Source organism: Phyllobates terribilis, unplaced genomic scaffold (assembly GCF_046119375.1).
Source record: "Phyllobates terribilis strain yellow unplaced genomic scaffold, ASM4611937v1 Scaffold_1__5_contigs__length_1240528914, whole genome shotgun sequence".
Classification (NCBI taxonomy): Eukaryota; Metazoa; Chordata; class Amphibia; order Anura; family Dendrobatidae; genus Phyllobates; species Phyllobates terribilis.
Genome location: NW_027362761.1, coordinates 979,706,721 through 979,726,025, shown reverse-complemented (window position 1 = coordinate 979,726,025; position 19,305 = coordinate 979,706,721).

The following is a 19,305-nucleotide window of genomic DNA, read 5'->3' as shown; positions in this document are numbered from 1 at the left end:
AGACAGCATACATAGGAGCAGGGGAATTATGCAGAGCATATACCTGTGGGAAGAGAAGAAGAAGACGAATGTTAGTCATGGCCTCTGAAATAACTGCCACTTCTCTCCGAAGCCACTTTGCACAAGAAGACGCGTGCACACCCCAGCACGCGTGCACCCCTTACAGAGAGTCTAAATATATAGGCCACATTAAACTATATCAGGTGTAGGGCATTGTGGGACCGGCTTGTGGATAAATTAACAGCTGGTCATTTGAACAGGAGATGGCTGGGTGATCAAAGACAGAGCCAGGACACAAGTCTCTGCAGTTTAACACCTCTAAAAATCAGATAAGGTATATAGTGGGGAAAGAAGAAACATATGTGAATATTGATTGGAGTGGGACAGATGAAGCAGGGGAATTATGCAGAGCATATACCAGAGAGATGGGTCAGCAGAGCATTAGCAGACAGCATACATAGGAGCAGGGGAATTATGCAGAGCATATACCAGAGAGATGGGTCAGCAGAGCATTAGCAGACAGCATACATAGGAGCAGGGGAATTATGCAGAGCATATACCAGAGAGATGGGTCAGCAGAGCATTAGCAGACAGCATACATAGGAGCAGGGGAATTATGCAGAGCATATACCAGAGAGATGGGTCAGCAGAGCATTAGCAGACAGCATACATAGGAGCAGGGGAATTATGCAGAGCATATACCAGAGAGATGGGTCAGCAGAGCATTAGCAGACAGCATACATAGGAGCAGGGGAATTATGCAGAGCATATACCAGAGAGATGGGTCAGCAGAGCATTAGCAGACAGCATACATAGGAGCAGGGGAATTATGCAGAGCATATACCAGAGAGATGGGTCAGCAGAGCATTAGCAGACAGCATACATAGGAGCAGGGGAATTATGCAGAGCATATACCAGAGAGATGGGTCAGCAGAGCATTAGCAGACAGCATACATAGGAGCAGGGGAATTATGCAGAGCATATACCTGTGGGAAGAGAAGAAGAAGACGAATGTTAGTCATGGCCTCTGAAATAACTGCCACTTCTCTCCGAAGCCACTTTGCACAAGAAGACGCGTGCACACCCCAGCACGCGTGCACCCCTTACAGAGAGTCTAAATATATAGGCCACATTAAACTATATCAGGTGTAGGGCATTGTGGGACCGGCTTGTGGATAAATTAACAGCTGGTCATTTGAACAGGAGATGGCTGGGTGATCAAAGACAGAGCCAGGACACAAGTCTCTGCAGTTTAACACCTCTAAAAATCAGATAAGGTATATAGTGGGGAAAGAAGAAACATATGTGAATATTGATTGGAGTGGGACAGATGAAGCAGGGGAATTATGCAGAGCATATACCAGAGAGATGGGTCAGCAGAGCATTAGCAGACAGCATACATAGGAGCAGGGGAATTATGCAGAGCATATACCAGAGAGATGGGTCAGCAGAGCATTAGCAGACAGCATACATAGGAGCAGGGGAATTATGCAGAGCATATACCAGAGAGATGGGTCAGCAGAGCATTAGCAGACAGCATACATAGGAGCAGGGGAATTATGCAGAGCATATACCAGAGAGATGGGTCAGCAGAGCATTAGCAGACAGCATACATAGGAGCAGGGGAATTATGCAGAGCATATACCAGAGAGATGGGTCAGCAGAGCATTAGCAGACAGCATACATAGGAGCAGGGGAATTATGCAGAGCATATACCAGAGAGATGGGTCAGCAGAGCATTAGCAGACAGCATACATAGGAGCAGGGGAATTATGCAGAGCATATACCAGAGAGATGGGTCAGCAGAGCATTAGCAGACAGCATACATAGGAGCAGGGGAATTATGCAGAGCATATACCTGTGGGAAGAGAAGAAGAAGACGAATGTTAGTCATGGCCTCTGAAATAACTGCCACTTCTCTCCGAAGCCACTTTGCACAAGAAGACGCGTGCACACCCCAGCACGCGTGCACCCCTTACAGAGAGTCTAAATATATAGGCCACATTAAACTATATCAGGTGTAGGGCATTGTGGGACCGGCTTGTGGATAAATTAACAGCTGGTCATTTGAACAGGAGATGGCTGGGTGATCAAAGACAGAGCCAGGACACAAGTCTCTGCAGTTTAACACCTCTAAAAATCAGATAAGGTATATAGTGGGGAAAGAAGAAACATATGTGAATATTGATTGGAGTGGGACAGATGAAGCAGGGGAATTATGCAGAGCATATACCAGAGAGATGGGTCAGCAGAGCATTAGCAGACAGCATACATAGGAGCAGGGGAATTATGCAGAGCATATACCAGAGAGATGGGTCAGCAGAGCATTAGCAGACAGCATACATAGGAGCAGGGGAATTATGCAGAGCATATACCAGAGAGATGGGTCAGCAGAGCATTAGCAGACAGCATACATAGGAGCAGGGGAATTATGCAGAGCATATACCAGAGAGATGGGTCAGCAGAGCATTAGCAGACAGCATACATAGGAGCAGGGGAATTATGCAGAGCATATACCAGAGAGATGGGTCAGCAGAGCATTAGCAGACAGCATACATAGGAGCAGGGGAATTATGCAGAGCATATACCAGAGAGATGGGTCAGCAGAGCATTAGCAGACAGCATACATAGGAGCAGGGGAATTATGCAGAGCATATACCAGAGAGATGGGTCAGCAGAGCATTAGCAGACAGCATACATAGGAGCAGGGGAATTATGCAGAGCATATACCAGAGAGATGGGTCAGCAGAGCATTAGCAGACAGCATACATAGGAGCAGGGGAATTATGCAGAGCATATACCAGAGAGATGGGTCAGCAGAGCATTAGCAGACAGCATACATAGGAGCAGGGGAATTATGCAGAGCATATACCAGAGAGATGGGTCAGCAGAGCATTAGCAGACAGCATACATAGGAGCAGGGGAATTATGCAGAGCATATACCTGTGGGAAGAGAAGAAGAAGACGAATGTTAGTCATGGCCTCTGAAATAACTGCCACTTCTCTCCGAAGCCACTTTGCACAAGAAGACGCGTGCACACCCCAGCACCACGGTTGCATGGATTTATATAGTGTGACCAAGATGTCAAGCACTTTTCCAAGTGATGATAAAATCGCTTGGAAAAGAACTTGATAACCCGCATGCAGAAATGCATGCAAAAACGCTTGACAAACGCTTCTACCTGGCAGGAAAAATGCATGTAAAATCCGCATGTGTTTTTCCTGCCAGGGAGATGTGGAAAAAATCTGCAGCATTTCTGTATCGTGGGCACTTAGCCTGACATCCATATCCTCACTCCATGACACATACAGCGCCACTGCTTTCTAAAATGCCACTCTTGCATCAGCTATTGACTCGGTCGCCCCTCTTGTGCATGGCAGAGCGCGACGAGTCAACAGGCAACCCTGGCACAACAACCTCACGAAACAGCTTCAGGGCAACCATCCAGGGTTGCGGAACGGCATTGGAAGAAAACACATACGCAAGATGACTTCACTGCATTTGAACAAGCAACACTCGCATTCAAATCAGTCCTCACCTTTGTTAAACAGGCCTACTTCACAACCCTCATATCTTCCTTATCTTACAACCCCAAACAGTTATTCAACACTTTTAACTCTCTCCTCCACTCTCCACTGCCCCCTCCGACCTCCGTCATCTCTGCTGAGGAATTTGCCACACACTTCAAAAACATGATTGACCAAACACGGCAAGTTTTTACTGTCCGACCACCACAACCGCTTTGTTTTCCGGCCATTGCCCTTCCTCCATAACCTCCCTTTCCAACATCACGGAAGGAGACCTCACTCGTCTCCCCTCCAAATCACACCTCACCACTTGTGCTATCGACCCCATCCCACCTCCTCCCCAACCTCACCACCACACTCATCCCATCCCTAACCCATCTCTTCAACCTATCACTAACTTCTGGTACCTTCAGTGCTGCCTTCAAACATGCCACAATCCCTCGACCCAACCACCTTGTCCAGCTACCGCCCCATTTCGCTTCTCCCATTTGCCTCCTTGAGCAACACGTTCACGCTGAACTTTCCTCTCACTTCTCATCTAACTCTCTGTTCAACAACCGACAATCTAGCTTCTGCCCCCACCATACCACCGAAACTGCCCTTACCAAAATTACTGACATACTGTCATGCAGGTTGTGGGAAAGACTTAGTGCAACACAGAGGGAAAGGGAGCACAGACACTAGGGAAAGGGGGGACTGGAGACCTCCTAGTCTGGTCTAGTGTCACCCTGTCTCAACTACCGTCCCTATATTGGCTCTTCACCAATCGCCGCACGCATGCCTCGCCCTGATTTTCCCAGGCGTTTGGCTAAAGCTAGGGACGGGAGGAGATGAGCACTAGTCATTTCCCCTAAACTCTATAGACAACAAGGGTAGACAAACAGGGGGGGATTGCTTAGCTTTAGATGACTCCATACAAATACGCACACGGCCTCAGGCTCCAGAGAAGACGAGGTACTGCTCTTGCTAAAGCCTCACAAGTAGTAATGAATATCGCCGGCACCTCCCTCTCAGACACACCAGGTATTTATACACTCAGGCCAGGGAGCTAATTAGCCAGAGGGAGGACACCGCTAGGTCCTAGAGACAGCCAGCCTCGAAGAAGATGTCTGTAATGCCAAACGTAGAAATCTCCTGCAACCAACTGCAGGGCGACTATCTGTCACCTCTGACACACCCGTGACACTTACTTACAGCCAAAGCTAACAGACAATTCTCTGTACTCCTTCTTCTTGTCCTGTCCTCTGCCTTTGACACAGTTGACCACTGCCTCCTACTACAGATCCTCTCTTCCTTTGGCGTCAAAGACCTTGCCCTATCTTGGATCTCCTCATACCTTTCTAACTGCACATTTAGCGTCTCCCACTCCCACACTACCTCCTCATCCCACTCCCTCGCTGTTGGAGTCCCTCAAGGCTCTGTCCTAGGACCCCTACTCTTCACATTCTATACCCTTGGTCTGGGACAGTTCATAAAATCTTGTGGCTTCCAGTACCATCTGTACGCTGATGACACCCAGATCTACCTCTCTGGCCCAGATGCCACCTCTCTGCTGTCCAGAATCCCAGCATGTCTATCAGCCATATCCTCCTTCTTCTCCTCTTTATGTAATTGACATCATAGATAGACCTCAACTATGAGAGACAAAATGAGAAAACAAATCCTGAAAATCATATTGTCTGATTTGGAAAGAATTTTTTTTTAAATTTTGGTGTAAAATAAGTATTTGGTAAATTACAAAAGTTCATCTCAATACTTTGTTATATATCCTTTGTTGGCAATGACAGAGGTCAAACGTTTTCTGTAAGTCTTCACAAGGTTGGCACACACTGTTGCTGGTATGTTGGCCCATTCCTCCATGCAGATCTCCTCTAGAGCAGTGATGTTTTGGGGCTGACGCTGGGCAACACAGACTTTCAACTCCCTCCAAAGGTTTTTTAAAGGGTTTAGATCTGGAGACTGGCTAGGCCACTCCAGGACTTTGAAATGCTTCTTATGAAGCCACTCCTTCATTGCCCTGGTGGTGTGCTTGGGATCATTGTGGTTGTTCATTAAAAGAAGCATTGAAAACATATGTGAGTGCCGGAATTTTACTCTATTGATGCAAATTCTGATTTTCCACGCGCACCACCTTTCCCAGAACGGAGTGCCGACCATTTCTACTGGTTTTGTGCTTGGGATCATTGTCATGCTGAAAGATCCAGCAACGTTTCATCTTCAATGCCCTTGCTGATGGAAGGAGGTTTGCACTCAAAATCTCACGATACATGGTTCCTCCCATTCATTCTTTCATGTACATGGATCAGTCATCCTGGTCCCTTGGCAGAGAAACAGCCACAAAGTATGATGTTTCAACCCCATGCTTCACAGTAGGTATGGTGTTCTTTGGATGCAATTCAGCATTCTTTCTCCTCTGAACACGACAAGTTGTGTTTCTACCAAACAGTTCTACTTTGGTTTCATCTGACCATATGACATTCTCCCAATACTCTTCTGGATCATTCAAATGCTCTCTAGCAAACTTCAGACGGGCCCGGACATGTAATGGCTTAAGCAGGGGGACAAGTCTGGCACTGCAGGACCTGAGTCCCTGGCGGCGTAGTGTGTTACTGATGGTAGCCTGTGTAACGTCGGTCTCAGCTCTCTGCAGGTCATTCACCAGGTCACCCCCCCCCGTGTGGTTCTGGGATTTTTGCTCACCGATCTTGAGATCATTTTGACCCCACGGGGTGAGATCTTGAGTGGAGCCCCAGATCGAGGGAGATTATCAGTGGTCTTGTATGTCTTCCATTTTCTAATTATTGCTCCCACAGTTGATTTCTTCACACCAAGCTGCTTGCTTATTGCAGATTCAGTCTTCCCAGCCTGGTGCACGGCTACAATTTTGTTTCTGGTGTCCTTCGACAGCTCTTTGGCCTTCTCCATAGTGGAGTTTGGAATGTGACTGTTTGAGGTTGCAGACAGGTGTCTTTTATACTGATAAGAAGTTCAAACACGTGCCAGTACTACAGGTAATGAGTGGAGGACAGAGGAGCCTCTTAAAGAAGAAGTTACAGGTCTGTGAGAGACCGAAATCTTGCTTGTTTGTAAATGACCAAATACTTATTTTCCACCAAAATTTAAAAAAAAATTCTTTCCAAATCAGACAATGTGATTTTTAGGATTTGTTTTCTCATTTTGTCTCTCATAGTTGAGGTCTACCTATGATGTCAATTACAGGCCTCTCTCATCTTTTTAAGTTGGAGAACTTGCACAATTGGTGACTCACTAAATACTTTTTTTTCCCCCACTGTATCTGTATTTGGTTTGTAACCCTTTTATATGTACAGCATTATGGAATCAATGGCGCTATATAAATAAATAATAATAATAATACTTGACTTTGATAAAACTTCACTGATACAGTCAAGTGTGGAAAACATACGCTTTTATTGCAGAAATGCACTAATAACATAGGTGTTAATCCTCATCTCATTCAAGTCTACAGGGAAAATCCGCAAATAAAACACATATTTACCACTAGAGAAACTGACAGGATCTCAAAGGTGCACCGCAGGTCAATGTATGCAGCGCAAAAAAAATACATAGCGGGCATGAGATTTCTATAAATCCCATACACATTGCTGGAATTGTAAGACGGTGCGGTTTTTGCATATGAAAATATGAAGTGGAGAAAATGGATCAATTTCTCATCATGGGAACTTAGCCTAATATGTATGGGGGGCCCTGGCAGATGATTGTTGGGGGAGATAAGGATCTGGCATGTCAGATTTTGACAGCAAGTGCTTTTGTTCTCTAAAGAGTTATTTACACTGCAAGATAAATATGAATGAGTGTTGTTAAAAACGCCCATTTCACGATTATCTTGCCGTATAACCAGGCTGCTGATCACCTGATGACCGAACAAAACGCTCAATCATCAGATGAAATGATCTTTTGTGCAGGACAAAAGCTCATCGTTCTTGGCAGTACATCATCTTTCGTAAATAGGATTCGCATTGGCAAGAACTATGGCAGCCAATCTCGTGCAGATCGCTCAGTACGCATCATTTGTTTTGGTCTGCTATATAAACAGGCATTTAAACAGCTGCCGATGGGTAAAAGTTTACCGATCGGCATCGCATTATGTGTTGGTGGTCGGTCTGTGTAAATGGACCTTAAAGGAACTCTGTCAAAATGAATGTTCAAACCAAGTACTGGCACTCGGTGCATCATATAGGGGCCAGTTATTTAAATACACCTTCCCAACTGCTTGTTTTCCCTCTCTTTCCATCTTCCCTCCTTCTTTCATTGACAGCTCTGGCCTCAAATAGTAGAGATAGAATGGAAACAAACAGGTGGGAAGGTATATAAATGATTGGCTCCGCAATGAAGCACTAAGCGCCTGTACAAGGTTTGAACAATCATTCTGTGCTATTAGAGTCCCTGTAATGACTCCTTCACATGAGCGTATAACACAGCCGAGTGCTATGCAATCGGATAGCACTCGGACAGTGTTATTCTGTAGCGTCGGCGTCCCTGCCTCCTGCTAGGCAGGGACGCTGTTCCCCTCACCTCTCCGCTCTGTGCCCGGCGTCTTCCTCCCACTCTGCTGGCAGCGCGCGCTGCTTCCCGGCCACGGTGCTTAGGGCGCGCGCGCGCGCTCCCCCTCTCTTAAAGGGGCCGCGCGCGCCGTCCTAAGGAGTCCCCGGCCAATGGCCGGAGGACTTCACCATATATAAGGCACCTCCTCCAAAATGGAGGTGCCCGAGCAATGTTGTTGCAAAGCCTTCACTCTGCTTCAGCCCTCAGGTCTTGTTTCCAGTTACCTGCCAGATTCCTGCCTGTTACCTGCCAGTCACCTGCCAGATTCCTGCCTGTTACCTGCCAGTCACCTGCCAGATTCCTGCTTGATACCTGCCAGATATCCGTTTACCTGCTTGCAAGCCTGCGGTCCGACGGTCTGCCTTCCGACACCTGTCAGTCTGTCTATGGACCAGCCTGCCCACTCACCTGGGAGCGCTCGTCTGCTACCTGCCTGCTAGCCTACCTGGAGGCTCCGCCGTCACTTGTCGTGACCACCTGCCTGTCCAGAGACTCCTGTCTGCTCACCTGGGAGCACTCATCTGCTACCTGCCTGCTAGCCTACCTGGAGGCTCCGCCGTCACTTGCCGTGACCACCTGCCTGTCCAGAGATTCTCGCCTGCTCACCTAGGAGCACTCACCTGCTACCTGCCTGCTAGCCTACCTGGAGGCTCTGCCGTCACTAGCCGTGACCACCTGCCTGTCCAGAGACTGTCCCTGTCACTTGCCGTGAGTACCCGTCCTTCTACCCAGAGACTGTCCCTGTCACTTGCCTTGACTACCTGCCCTTCTACCCAGAGACTGTCCCTGTCACTTGCCGTGACTACCTGCCCTTCTACCCAGAGACTGTCCCTGTCACTTGCCGTGACTACCTGCCCTTCTACCCAGAGACTGTCCCTGTCACTTGCCGTGACTACCTGTCCTTCTACCCAGAGACTGTCCCTATCACTTGCCGTGATTAACTGCCCGTCTTCCCTGGGAGCCACCCGCTTCCTTACAAGGACCGCCCCCTAGTTGCTCAGAGGTTCCGCCTCCCAGACCCGTTACATATTCTATGGGGCAGCTCAGATCTGCGATTTTTTTCTAATGCCGAATCGACATGAGAAAGCAATCGCAGCATGCTGCGATGGCTATGAGAGTCCGCTCACACGCACCTATACAAGTCTATGGGTGCATGTGAAACATAGGACTGCACTCGGATGTCAATGGAAAAATTAAGTTCTCCATCTGCTCCTCGCCTGTGCTGCGATTCTCTCATGTGAGAAACTCAGAGCATGCACAGATGACACTAAGATGACAGTTTCATCCGAGAGTATGTAAGAGGGTGACCGGGATGATCATGTGCCTCTTCCCTCTTAATGCACATAATGTTGTATTCTATGTTGATATATGAGCATTTATATGACCTAATGTCTGATGGGTTACTTACAGGGTCAGTATAGGTTAGTGCAGGTAGAGTATTAGATTAGTAGAAGAGTAGTGCAGAAGTGGGTACTATAGCTTAGAGAAGATGTAGTTGTAAGTTAGTAAAGAGTTAAGGGATTTAGGAGCTGCTCCAGTGTGGATAGCGGGCACATCAAGAACAGATGTACATGGAGAGGTCAATTTGGGAGCTTCACCTTACCAGCCGAGACAGGACAACCACATAATCTTCAAATCCAAATCTGTGTCTGTGTCTTTCATCACTGGTAAAGTGCCGCTGTATGTGAAGAGATCACAAAGAGACTATCACTTGTTACTTCCTGTATGTGACTGTTGCTACAAGTAAAGAAGTTTTTATGTTTTTAAGCTGATCTGGTTTTCTCCTTCTGAAGGCTAGAAGAGTCGACACCCGGGACGGCGGGTCAGAAGTGAGTATGGAGGTCTCCTTCACAGAAGCACCACAGCACACACACACACACAGGGACAAGCCCGTCCCCATATTTCTGTAGCGGGCCGGGGTGAAGAGAAAGTCACTGAAACAGACGTGCCACTCGCCAATGACTACCACCCTGAGCCCCTTTACAAGTATTTATATAATCGGCCCACTTCTCTTGCATGAGAGAATCGACGGCTGTGTTACCTTGGCCTAAGAGATAGGCTGCCGCCATAAAAGTTTGGCTGTGGCTGTCTCATAGGGAACAAAGGAGCACTCGGCAAAGTGAGCTCTCCTGTGTATGGTAGAGATGGCGGAGACAGCTGTCGGCAGAAGAATGTTTCAGTCCATTGTTCAGCTGGCAATTAACTAAATTGTATGGGGCTTTAGTCAAACACTTGTTCAGCTGATATATACATATGGCCTCATTTAGATGGCTGTATTTTTAGTCTTTGTGTTGTCCATAGACCGTGGACAGCACAAGGACCCTAAAATTATCTATTTTCAACTTTAGTACAGTGATCAATTGCAATTTTAGGATGTTTTATTCTGAGCAGATTGGTCGGTGCCTCAGGACCTGGATCTCCACCGATCTCCTCAAGATGAAAGGGCCTAAAACAAATAAAAAAGTCTCCCAAAAGTTTAGTAAGCCTGTTTTCACATTGAGTTTGAGCCCATGTTCAGTGGCTCTGTCGGGGCTTATGTCCGAAGCAAAATAGGATTCGGGAGAATGTACTGACGAGCCCATTCACAGTACTGATGGAGGAGGAGGCACAGTGTGCTCTTTTGGACATCATTTTCAGCCACATACTCATGTTGAGGCGGGCAGCAAGACATAGACTGTATGTGACTGCAGACTGCCGAATTTTACAGCTTGTGGTGTGCATGCTATTACGATTCCCCAGTATTCACAGTGTGAGCGGGGGGGTCACGTGATCTAATGCATGTGACTTGCATACTTGCAGTCCCATGCCTTACTAGATTCAGATGGCTTCTCTCAATTCACTTTTATTGAGAGAAGCCGAATAGATCTAGTCAGTACGTGACCACATGTATACAAATCGCTTGCATGAGATCAAGTGAACGCTTTCTTCCATCAGGAAATTGTAATAGCGTGTGCACCACAATCTGTACAGTGAACGCACATACAGTCAATGCAGACTCTTGGTCCAAGTCTGGACAACCCCTTTAATGGCATTGGCTGTATGCTTGGGCTTGTTGTCCTGCTGCAAAATAAATTTGGAGCCAGTCAGACGCCTCCTTTATCGTCTTGCTGCCTGCCTCAACTAAGTGTATACAGACGAGAATAATGTCCTACAGAGTTCATGGTGACTCCGTCTGCATGTAACGTAAGCCCCGTCAGAGCCGCTGAACACATTTACCCAGAACAGGCTGTCAACCACCCGATGCACGAGCAAAATATTCGTCCATTGGGGGAAATAAGTTATAAGCTCGCTTAAAGAGTTTGTCCACTACTTTAACATTGATGACCTATCCTAAGGATAGACACCCCGCCAATCAGCTGTTATTGGTGTTGGCAGTGGAAGCTGAACAGCTCCGTCAACTGTATAGTAGCTTTGGCCGGGTACTGCGCTGTATAGCTTCGTAACTAAGCAGCTCTTGCTGCCGACACCGCGAACAGTAAGGATAGGTCATCAATGTTAAAGTAGTGGACAACCTCTTTAAATATCATTTCATTGTTCTCAGAGGTATATGACCCCAAGGCTATAGGGTCTAGGAGAGGGGAAAAGACAGAAAACACGGGCGCAGATCTAAGTGCAGATTATTAGGTTCAGCTATTTTTCAGAAACTAATTTGCTCACCTTTGATGTAGCTTGTGGCATAGCGTATCGAGCTCTTAGGTCTGACTGAGATGCCTTGACTCCTTGATGTGCAGCTATAGTCTGGATACAACGGATCTCTCAGCCAGGAGACCGTGGAATGAAGGTCAGGAGAAAATGAAAGGATTCATCCAGTCTGTTCAGCGCTCCCAGGAGACAGGCACCAGGCAGAGGTATTAAAAGTCTTCAGGAATTTACTTAGATAAAAATCATCATAAAAAAAAGATACATAGAACAACGCGTTTCGGCTATATATTTGTACAGAATAGCCTTCCTCCTGAATTTCATTGTTCTCGGCAGCAGATAGTCCTGTATAAACGTGCTGCCGAGAACAATGCTATTATATTGTATGTGCACAGAAGAAGCATATTAAAGGAGTTGTCCAACTTTGTCATGTCATACAAGTCAACTGAGTAAGACCGCGCACGTCTAGTCGGAATGTGGCCAGAAGTATGCATATCGTATACTTATTGTCACAAGACCGACCGCTCTCACCACTGGTATTGGAAAATCCTGACAGCGAACGTTTTGCATGCTGTGAGGATTCAAAAGTCTGCAGTCACAGATTATTAAACGACTGCCGATCTTCTTCATATAACCGGTCGGTGGTCGTTTAAAGGCAGCAATTTTCAAGTATAAATGCCTCCCATACTTTGCCCACACTTTGTATGCTGAGTGAACACCCATATTCCCCCTCCCACAGTTCACATTAAAAGTTCCTCACATCTTCAGCTCCACTATGGAGCACTTCCCTTCTCCTTCATCTTCACCTCCTTTGTGGTGCTCTGTCACACACAGCCTTCAGCCTCATGCAACCCTCTATCTCACATAGCTTGTTCCCCATGCCCCCCCCGCTCAGTCTGAACTCCTCTATCTCATACACCCTGCACCCCCATATCCCACATAGCCTGCACCCATCTATCTCACAGCCTGTACCCCATGCACCCCTCTCACAGTCTGCACCTAACTCACACACCCTGCACCCCCATATCCCACACACCCTGCAACCGCATGTACCCCTCAATCCCATACATCCTGCACCCCTCTATCCCACACACCCTGCAGTACCATATTCCACATAACCTACACCCCTCTATCTCACAGCCTGTATCCCCATGCACCCCTCTCACAGTCTGCACCGCTGTCTCACTAACTTAAGCACCCTGCACCACCTCTATCTCATGCATCGTGCAGTCTCACACACAGCCATCTATCTCACACAGCCTGCACCCCTCTATCCCACATCCTGAACTCCGCACCCACTCACACACTTCTATTTCACGCACCCTGCACCCCATCTTACCCCTCACTCTCACGCACCCCTCTATCTCACACACTGTGCACCCCAAAGTACCCCTCTATCTCACGCATCGTGCACCCCCACACTCCCTGCACCCCCTCACACTCCTCTATATCACGCACCCTGAATCCCCTTAAACCCGTCTATCTCACGGACCCTGCACCCCCTCACACCACTCTATCTTACGCAACCTGAACCCCTAGCACCCGTCTGTTCCAAGCACCTTGCACCCTCTCACACACATCTATCTCACACACCCTGAACCCCCTCATACCCCTCTATCTCATACACCCTGCACCATCAAGACACCCCTCTCTCTCATTCACCCTGCACCCGTCTATCTCGTGCACCGTGCACCCCTTTCGCACCCGTTTATCTCACTCACTCGGCACCCTCTCTGACTTTTTATTTCTCCCTGCGCTATTTTAGGAAGTGGGGACCAAACCTCATTGTTACGCACGCCGGAGGTCACTAGAGCGCAAATCACAGTGACTCCCGACGCCTGCGCACTGGAGCAGACAAGTGAAATAGTGCAGGGAGAAAAAATTATTTAATTTAATTTGTTTTATCAAATACACTGGGGAGAGGACACTGAGGTATGGTGTGGAAGAGCAATGATGGGGGAGAGCAATTATGGGGGGAGAGCAATGATGAGGGTGATGGGGGGGAGAGCAGTGATGGGGGGGAGAGCAATGATGAGGGTGATGGGAGGAGTAAAAATGATGAGGGTGATGGGAGGAGTAAAAATGATGAGGGTGATGGGGGAGAGCAATGATAAGGGTGATGGGGAGAGCAATGATGAGGGTGATGGGGAGAGAGCAATGATGAGGAGAGCAATGATGAGGGTGATGGGGGAGAGCAATGATGAGGGTGATGGGGGAGAGCAATAATGAGGATGATGGGGGAGAGCAATGATGGAGGGAGAGCAATGATGAGGGTGATGAGGGGAGAGCAATGATGAGGGTGATGGGGGAGAGCAATAATGAGGATGATGGGGGAGAGCAATGATGGAGGGAGAGCAATGATGAGGGTGATGAGGGGAGAGCAATGATGAGGGTGATGGGGGAGAGCAATGATGTGGGTGGTGTGGAAGAGCAATGATGAGGGTGGTGTGCAACAGCAATGATGGGGGTGGTGTGGAACAGCAATGATGGGGGGTGGTGTGAGACAGCTGTCACGGGTGTGTCATAAGTTACAGTCGCCCTGCAGTTGGTTGCAGGAGATCTCTACGTTTGGCATTACAGTCACCTTCTTAGAGGCTGTCTCTCTAGGACCCAGCAGCTACCTTCCTCTGGCTAATTAACACCCTGGTCTGGGTGTATAAATACCTGCTGTCTGCTAGAGGGAGGTGCCAACGATACTCACAGTACCCCTTGTGAAGTCTCGGAGCAAGTGTATTACTTCTTCCTCTCTGGAGCTATGAGGACGGGTGTTCATCTCTCTGAAGTCGACTAAAGCTAAGCTAGCTTCCCTTGTTTGTTCCCACTTGTTGTTTTTAGTTGTCAGTGGGGATCGACTAGCGCTCATCCCCATCCCTTCCCTAGCCAGGGCCTAACGCCAGGGAAAGACAGGGCGAGGTTCGCATACGGCGATTAGTGAAGAACCAATATAGTGACATTAGTGTAGACAGGGTGATATTAGATCAGCCTAAGAGGTCTCCACTTCCCCCTCTCCCTAGTGTCTGGGCTCCCTTTCCCTCTTCCCTTTATGTTGCACTAAGTCTTTCCCACACCTTGCGTGACATTATCGCCAGTCTAGCACATTTTGAAAGGAAAAAAAACTGACATTTTGTTGTTTTTTTTGTGTGTTTTTTTTCCTTTCTCCTTGGTATGGGTTCAGTTGCAGAGCTTGCAAAGCGGCTGCACAGTCTGTCTCTGGAGGTGAATGACCTCCGCTGTGAAGTTCAGCAGCAGCATCAGCGGCTACAGGTCGCCAATGTGGGGGTCTCTGCAGGTAGGCCTGTCCAGCCTGAACCTAAGGTTGCCCTCCCGGACAGGTTTTCTGGAAGTAGGGACAAGCTTTTCGTATTCAAGGAGGCCTGAAAACTGTATTTTAAACTTCGTCCTTACTCCTCTGGAAATGAGGAGCAACGGGTTGGAATTGTGATTTCTTTACTGCAGAGAGATCCTCAGTCGTGGGCGTTATCTTTACCGCAGGACTCAGTTTATCTCCAGTCTGTGGAGGTTTTTTTTCGGGGCTCTGGCTCTCATCTATGATGACCTTGACCGAGTCGCCTTGGCTGAGTCTAGGCTACGTCGCCTCCAGCAGGGGAATCGGTCAGTGGAGACGCACAGTTCTGAATTCCATAGATTGGCAACGGATTCAAAATGGAATGACTCATCCCTTAGAAGTCAATTTGTGAGGGTCTTACTGAAAGGTTGAAAGATGCCTTGGCAGTATATGAAACCCCTCAGTCCTTGGAGGCTGCCATGTCATTGGCCATACGTCTTGATAGACACCTTCGGGTTAGACGTGTGAGACTACCTTCTCCGGGGCCTTCTTGTCAGGGTTGTGTACCTCTGCCGGGGGAGTGGTCTGGGGGTGAACCAGTACTAGGGGAGGTGGAGGAACCTATGAAGTTAGGGGGTGTCTCTGCATCATACATTTCTCTGGAGATTCGCAAGAAAAAAGGAGTATGTTTTTTTGTGTGTGGGGAATTTTGTTGGGACCTGTCCTTCAATCCCTAAACAAAAGGAGACTCGATTAACTCTTAGTAGTCTGGAGTTGGATAAACAAGGAGTGCATTTGTTGCCAACCTGCAGTTCCCACTTTGTCCTGACAGCAGAGGTGGTGCTAGAGAGCAAAACCGAGAAAATTTCTGTGTTTGTTGATAGTGGAGCCTGAGTCAGCATGGTTGATGCTGAGTTTGTGAAAACTCATGGTTTTGCTTGCTGTACTTTAGCTAATCCTATTTCCATCTTCACCATCGACTCGGCGCCACTTGCACAGAAAGCATTTACTCAGATTGTACATAATGTAAAACTGAGGGTGAGGTCAGTTCATTGAGAAATAATCCCTTGCTATGTCCTTGACAATCTTCCCACACATTGTTTTGGGTATTCCTTGGTTTGTTAAACATAATCCGTTGGTGGATTGGCAAACCGGGGAGATTACTGAATGGGGAGATTACTGCCATCAGAACTGTTTAGATATTTCCCTTGCCACTGTCTCTACAGACATATTACCTGCTTTTCTGTCTGGTTTTGAGGACGTTTTTTCTGAGAGGGGGCATCAGGATTTGCCTCCTCATTGTGCATATGACTGTCCTACTAACCTGACCCCCGGAGCTAAACTACCAAAGTCCAGACTGTATAATCTTTCTCGCCCTGAGAACAAGCCATGAAGGATTTCATTGCGGAAAGTCTGGAGAAGGGACATATCAGACCCTCATCTTTGCCCGTAGCGGCAGGGTTCTTCTTAGTGAAGAAAAAATATGGCGGTCTACGTCCCTGTTTAGATTTCCGGGAATTAAATCAAATTACCATCCGTGATCCGTACCCTCTTTCTCTGATTCCTGATTTGTCCAGCCAGGTTGTAGGAGCTAATGTATTCTCCAAGTTGGATTTAAGGGGAGCCTACAATCTAGTTAGAATGAGAGAAGGGGACAAATGGAAAACAGCGTTCAACAGCACTGTAGGGCATTTCGAGATTCTGGTTATGCCTTTCGGTTTGACCAATGCACCTGCGGTATTCCAGCATTTCATAAATTATATTTTCCATCATTTGGTGGGGAGGTTTGTGGTGGTCTATCTGGACGGTATTTTGGTTTACTCGCCTGATTTTGAGACACATCGGGGGCATGTTAAGCAGCTGCTCCAGATATTAAGGGATAACAAACATTATGCCAAACTGGAAAAATGTGTTTTCGCTGTTCATGTTTGTCACTTCTGACACACCCGTGACAGTACCCCCTCTTCTACGAGTGGCCTCCGGACACTCAGGACCGGGTTTCTCAGGATTACAGGTGTGGAATGAACGAACCAATCTGGGAGCGTTCACCTCTGATGCTGAAACCCACGTCCTCTCCTCTGAACCATAATCCTTCCAATGCACAAAGTATTGTAGAGAACGACGTTCGAGACGAGAATCTACAATCCTCGAAATATGGAACTCCAGATTACCATCAACCATTACTGGGGGCGGTGGTAGAGGTGAGGGCTCAAGAGGTATGTGGTGTGGGAGAACAATGATGAGGGTGGGGGAAAGGACACTGAGGTGTGGTGTGGGAGGAGGGCAATGATGGGGGGTAAGGTGCATAGGACACTTTATAATGAACTGAAAGGTGGAAAGGATGCTGTCAGGGACTCTCAATGAATTGGGAGGTAGCGGAGGATGCTCAGTACCTGATAATGTCTTCTCCCACCTCCAAATTCATTATGATGCTATCAATAAATGGGTGGGGGACACAGGGCAGGGACTAGGGCTATGTGCACACATTCAGAATTTGCAGGAGAAAACTCTGCTGCAAGTCCTAATGTGTTGGCAGGAAGAACTCTGCATAAAATATTTTTTTTGCCACGTTTTTAACATGCTTTTGTTTCGTATTTTCCTTCATTCATTAGTAAGGGTGAAATACGATCCAAGAATTGACATTATGCAGATTTTAATACGCAGCAAATCTGCAAGGAAAAAATAAGCAATGTATGCATGAGACTTCAGGGATCTCATTCACGTTGCTTGTACTTTAAAACCTTGTATTTTTTCCGTGAGCACATAGCATTACAGTTAATTGGGGAGAGTGACAGAGACTGAATAGTTTATATTATTTGGCGTCGGAGATTATAGTTAATGGGGGGCACAGTGCTGCTTATCACTTTATATTTTGATTGGTGCATCGCTAATAGTATATTAATGGAGGCGTACATATCTGTATTCAGGGGCGCAGTGCGGGTGAAAGCATGTATATATACAATATATGTGACCTTGTTATTTTCTAGGCTGGAGATCATCGTGACAAGACGAGTTGTGGCTGGGAGATGTCGACATGAAGGTCTGACCAGACGGAGAAGAAACAGCAAAAATGACTCTAATCAGATGAGACGTCAGCGGTAAGTGCCTGGATGTAAATATTATACTGTATCTGCACTGTGTGACTTGGAGAGATAATGTGATAAATCCCTTACGATGCATTCTCACATTTGATGCCAGATTTTTTTATTGGACAGCACAAGGACTTGTAGAGTTTTATAGATTCATTCACACATCTGTGAAAATCACGGATCTGAGAATGAGATCCGTGAGGGTCAGAGAATGTCCTGTTCTGATCTGATTTTGAGGATTAGAATAGGACATGCTCAATGCGTCTGTAAAACCGGGCAGCACACCAACACTGCACACAGATACAGGAATGTAGTCTTATGATGTATAGCACAGTCCCTTAGTACATAGTGTACTCACTTATTATGTATAGCGCCATCCTTAGTTACATAGTTTCCTCTTTTATTATGTATAACACCGTCCCTTATTACCTACCATCCTCTCTATTTATACAACCCCTGGAAAAAATTATGGAATCCCCGGGCTCGGAGGATGTTCATTCAATTGTTTAATGTTGTTTAAAAAAAACAGATCACAGATATAGCACAAAACTAAAGTCATTTCAAATGGTAACTTTAGGGCTTTAAGAAACACTAAAAGAAATCAAGATAAAAAATGTGGTACTCAGTAATGGTAATTTTTTTCAGACCAAGCAGAGGGAAAAAAATTATGGAATCACTCAATTCTGAGGAAAAAATTATGGAATCATGAAAAACAAACACACAAAAGAACACTCCAATACATCACTAGTATTTTGTTGCACCACCTCTGGCTTTAATAACAGCTTGCAGTCTCTGAGGCATGGACTTAATGAGTGACAAACAGTACTCTTCATCAATCTGGCTCCAACTTTCTCTGATTGCTGTTGCCAGAACAGCTTTGCAGGTTGGAGCCTTGTCATGGACCATTTTCTTCAACTTCCACCAAAGATTTTCAATTGGATTGAGATCCGGACTATTTGCAGGCCATGACATTGACCTTATATGTCTTCTTACAAGGAATGTTTTAACAGTTTTTGCTCTATGGCAGGATGCATTATCATCTTGAAAAATGATGTCATCTTCCCCAAACATCCTTTCAATTGATGGGATAAGAAAACTGTCCAAAATATCAATGTACACTTGGGCATTTATTGAAAATGTAATGACAGCCATCTTCCCAGTGCCTTTACCTGACATGCA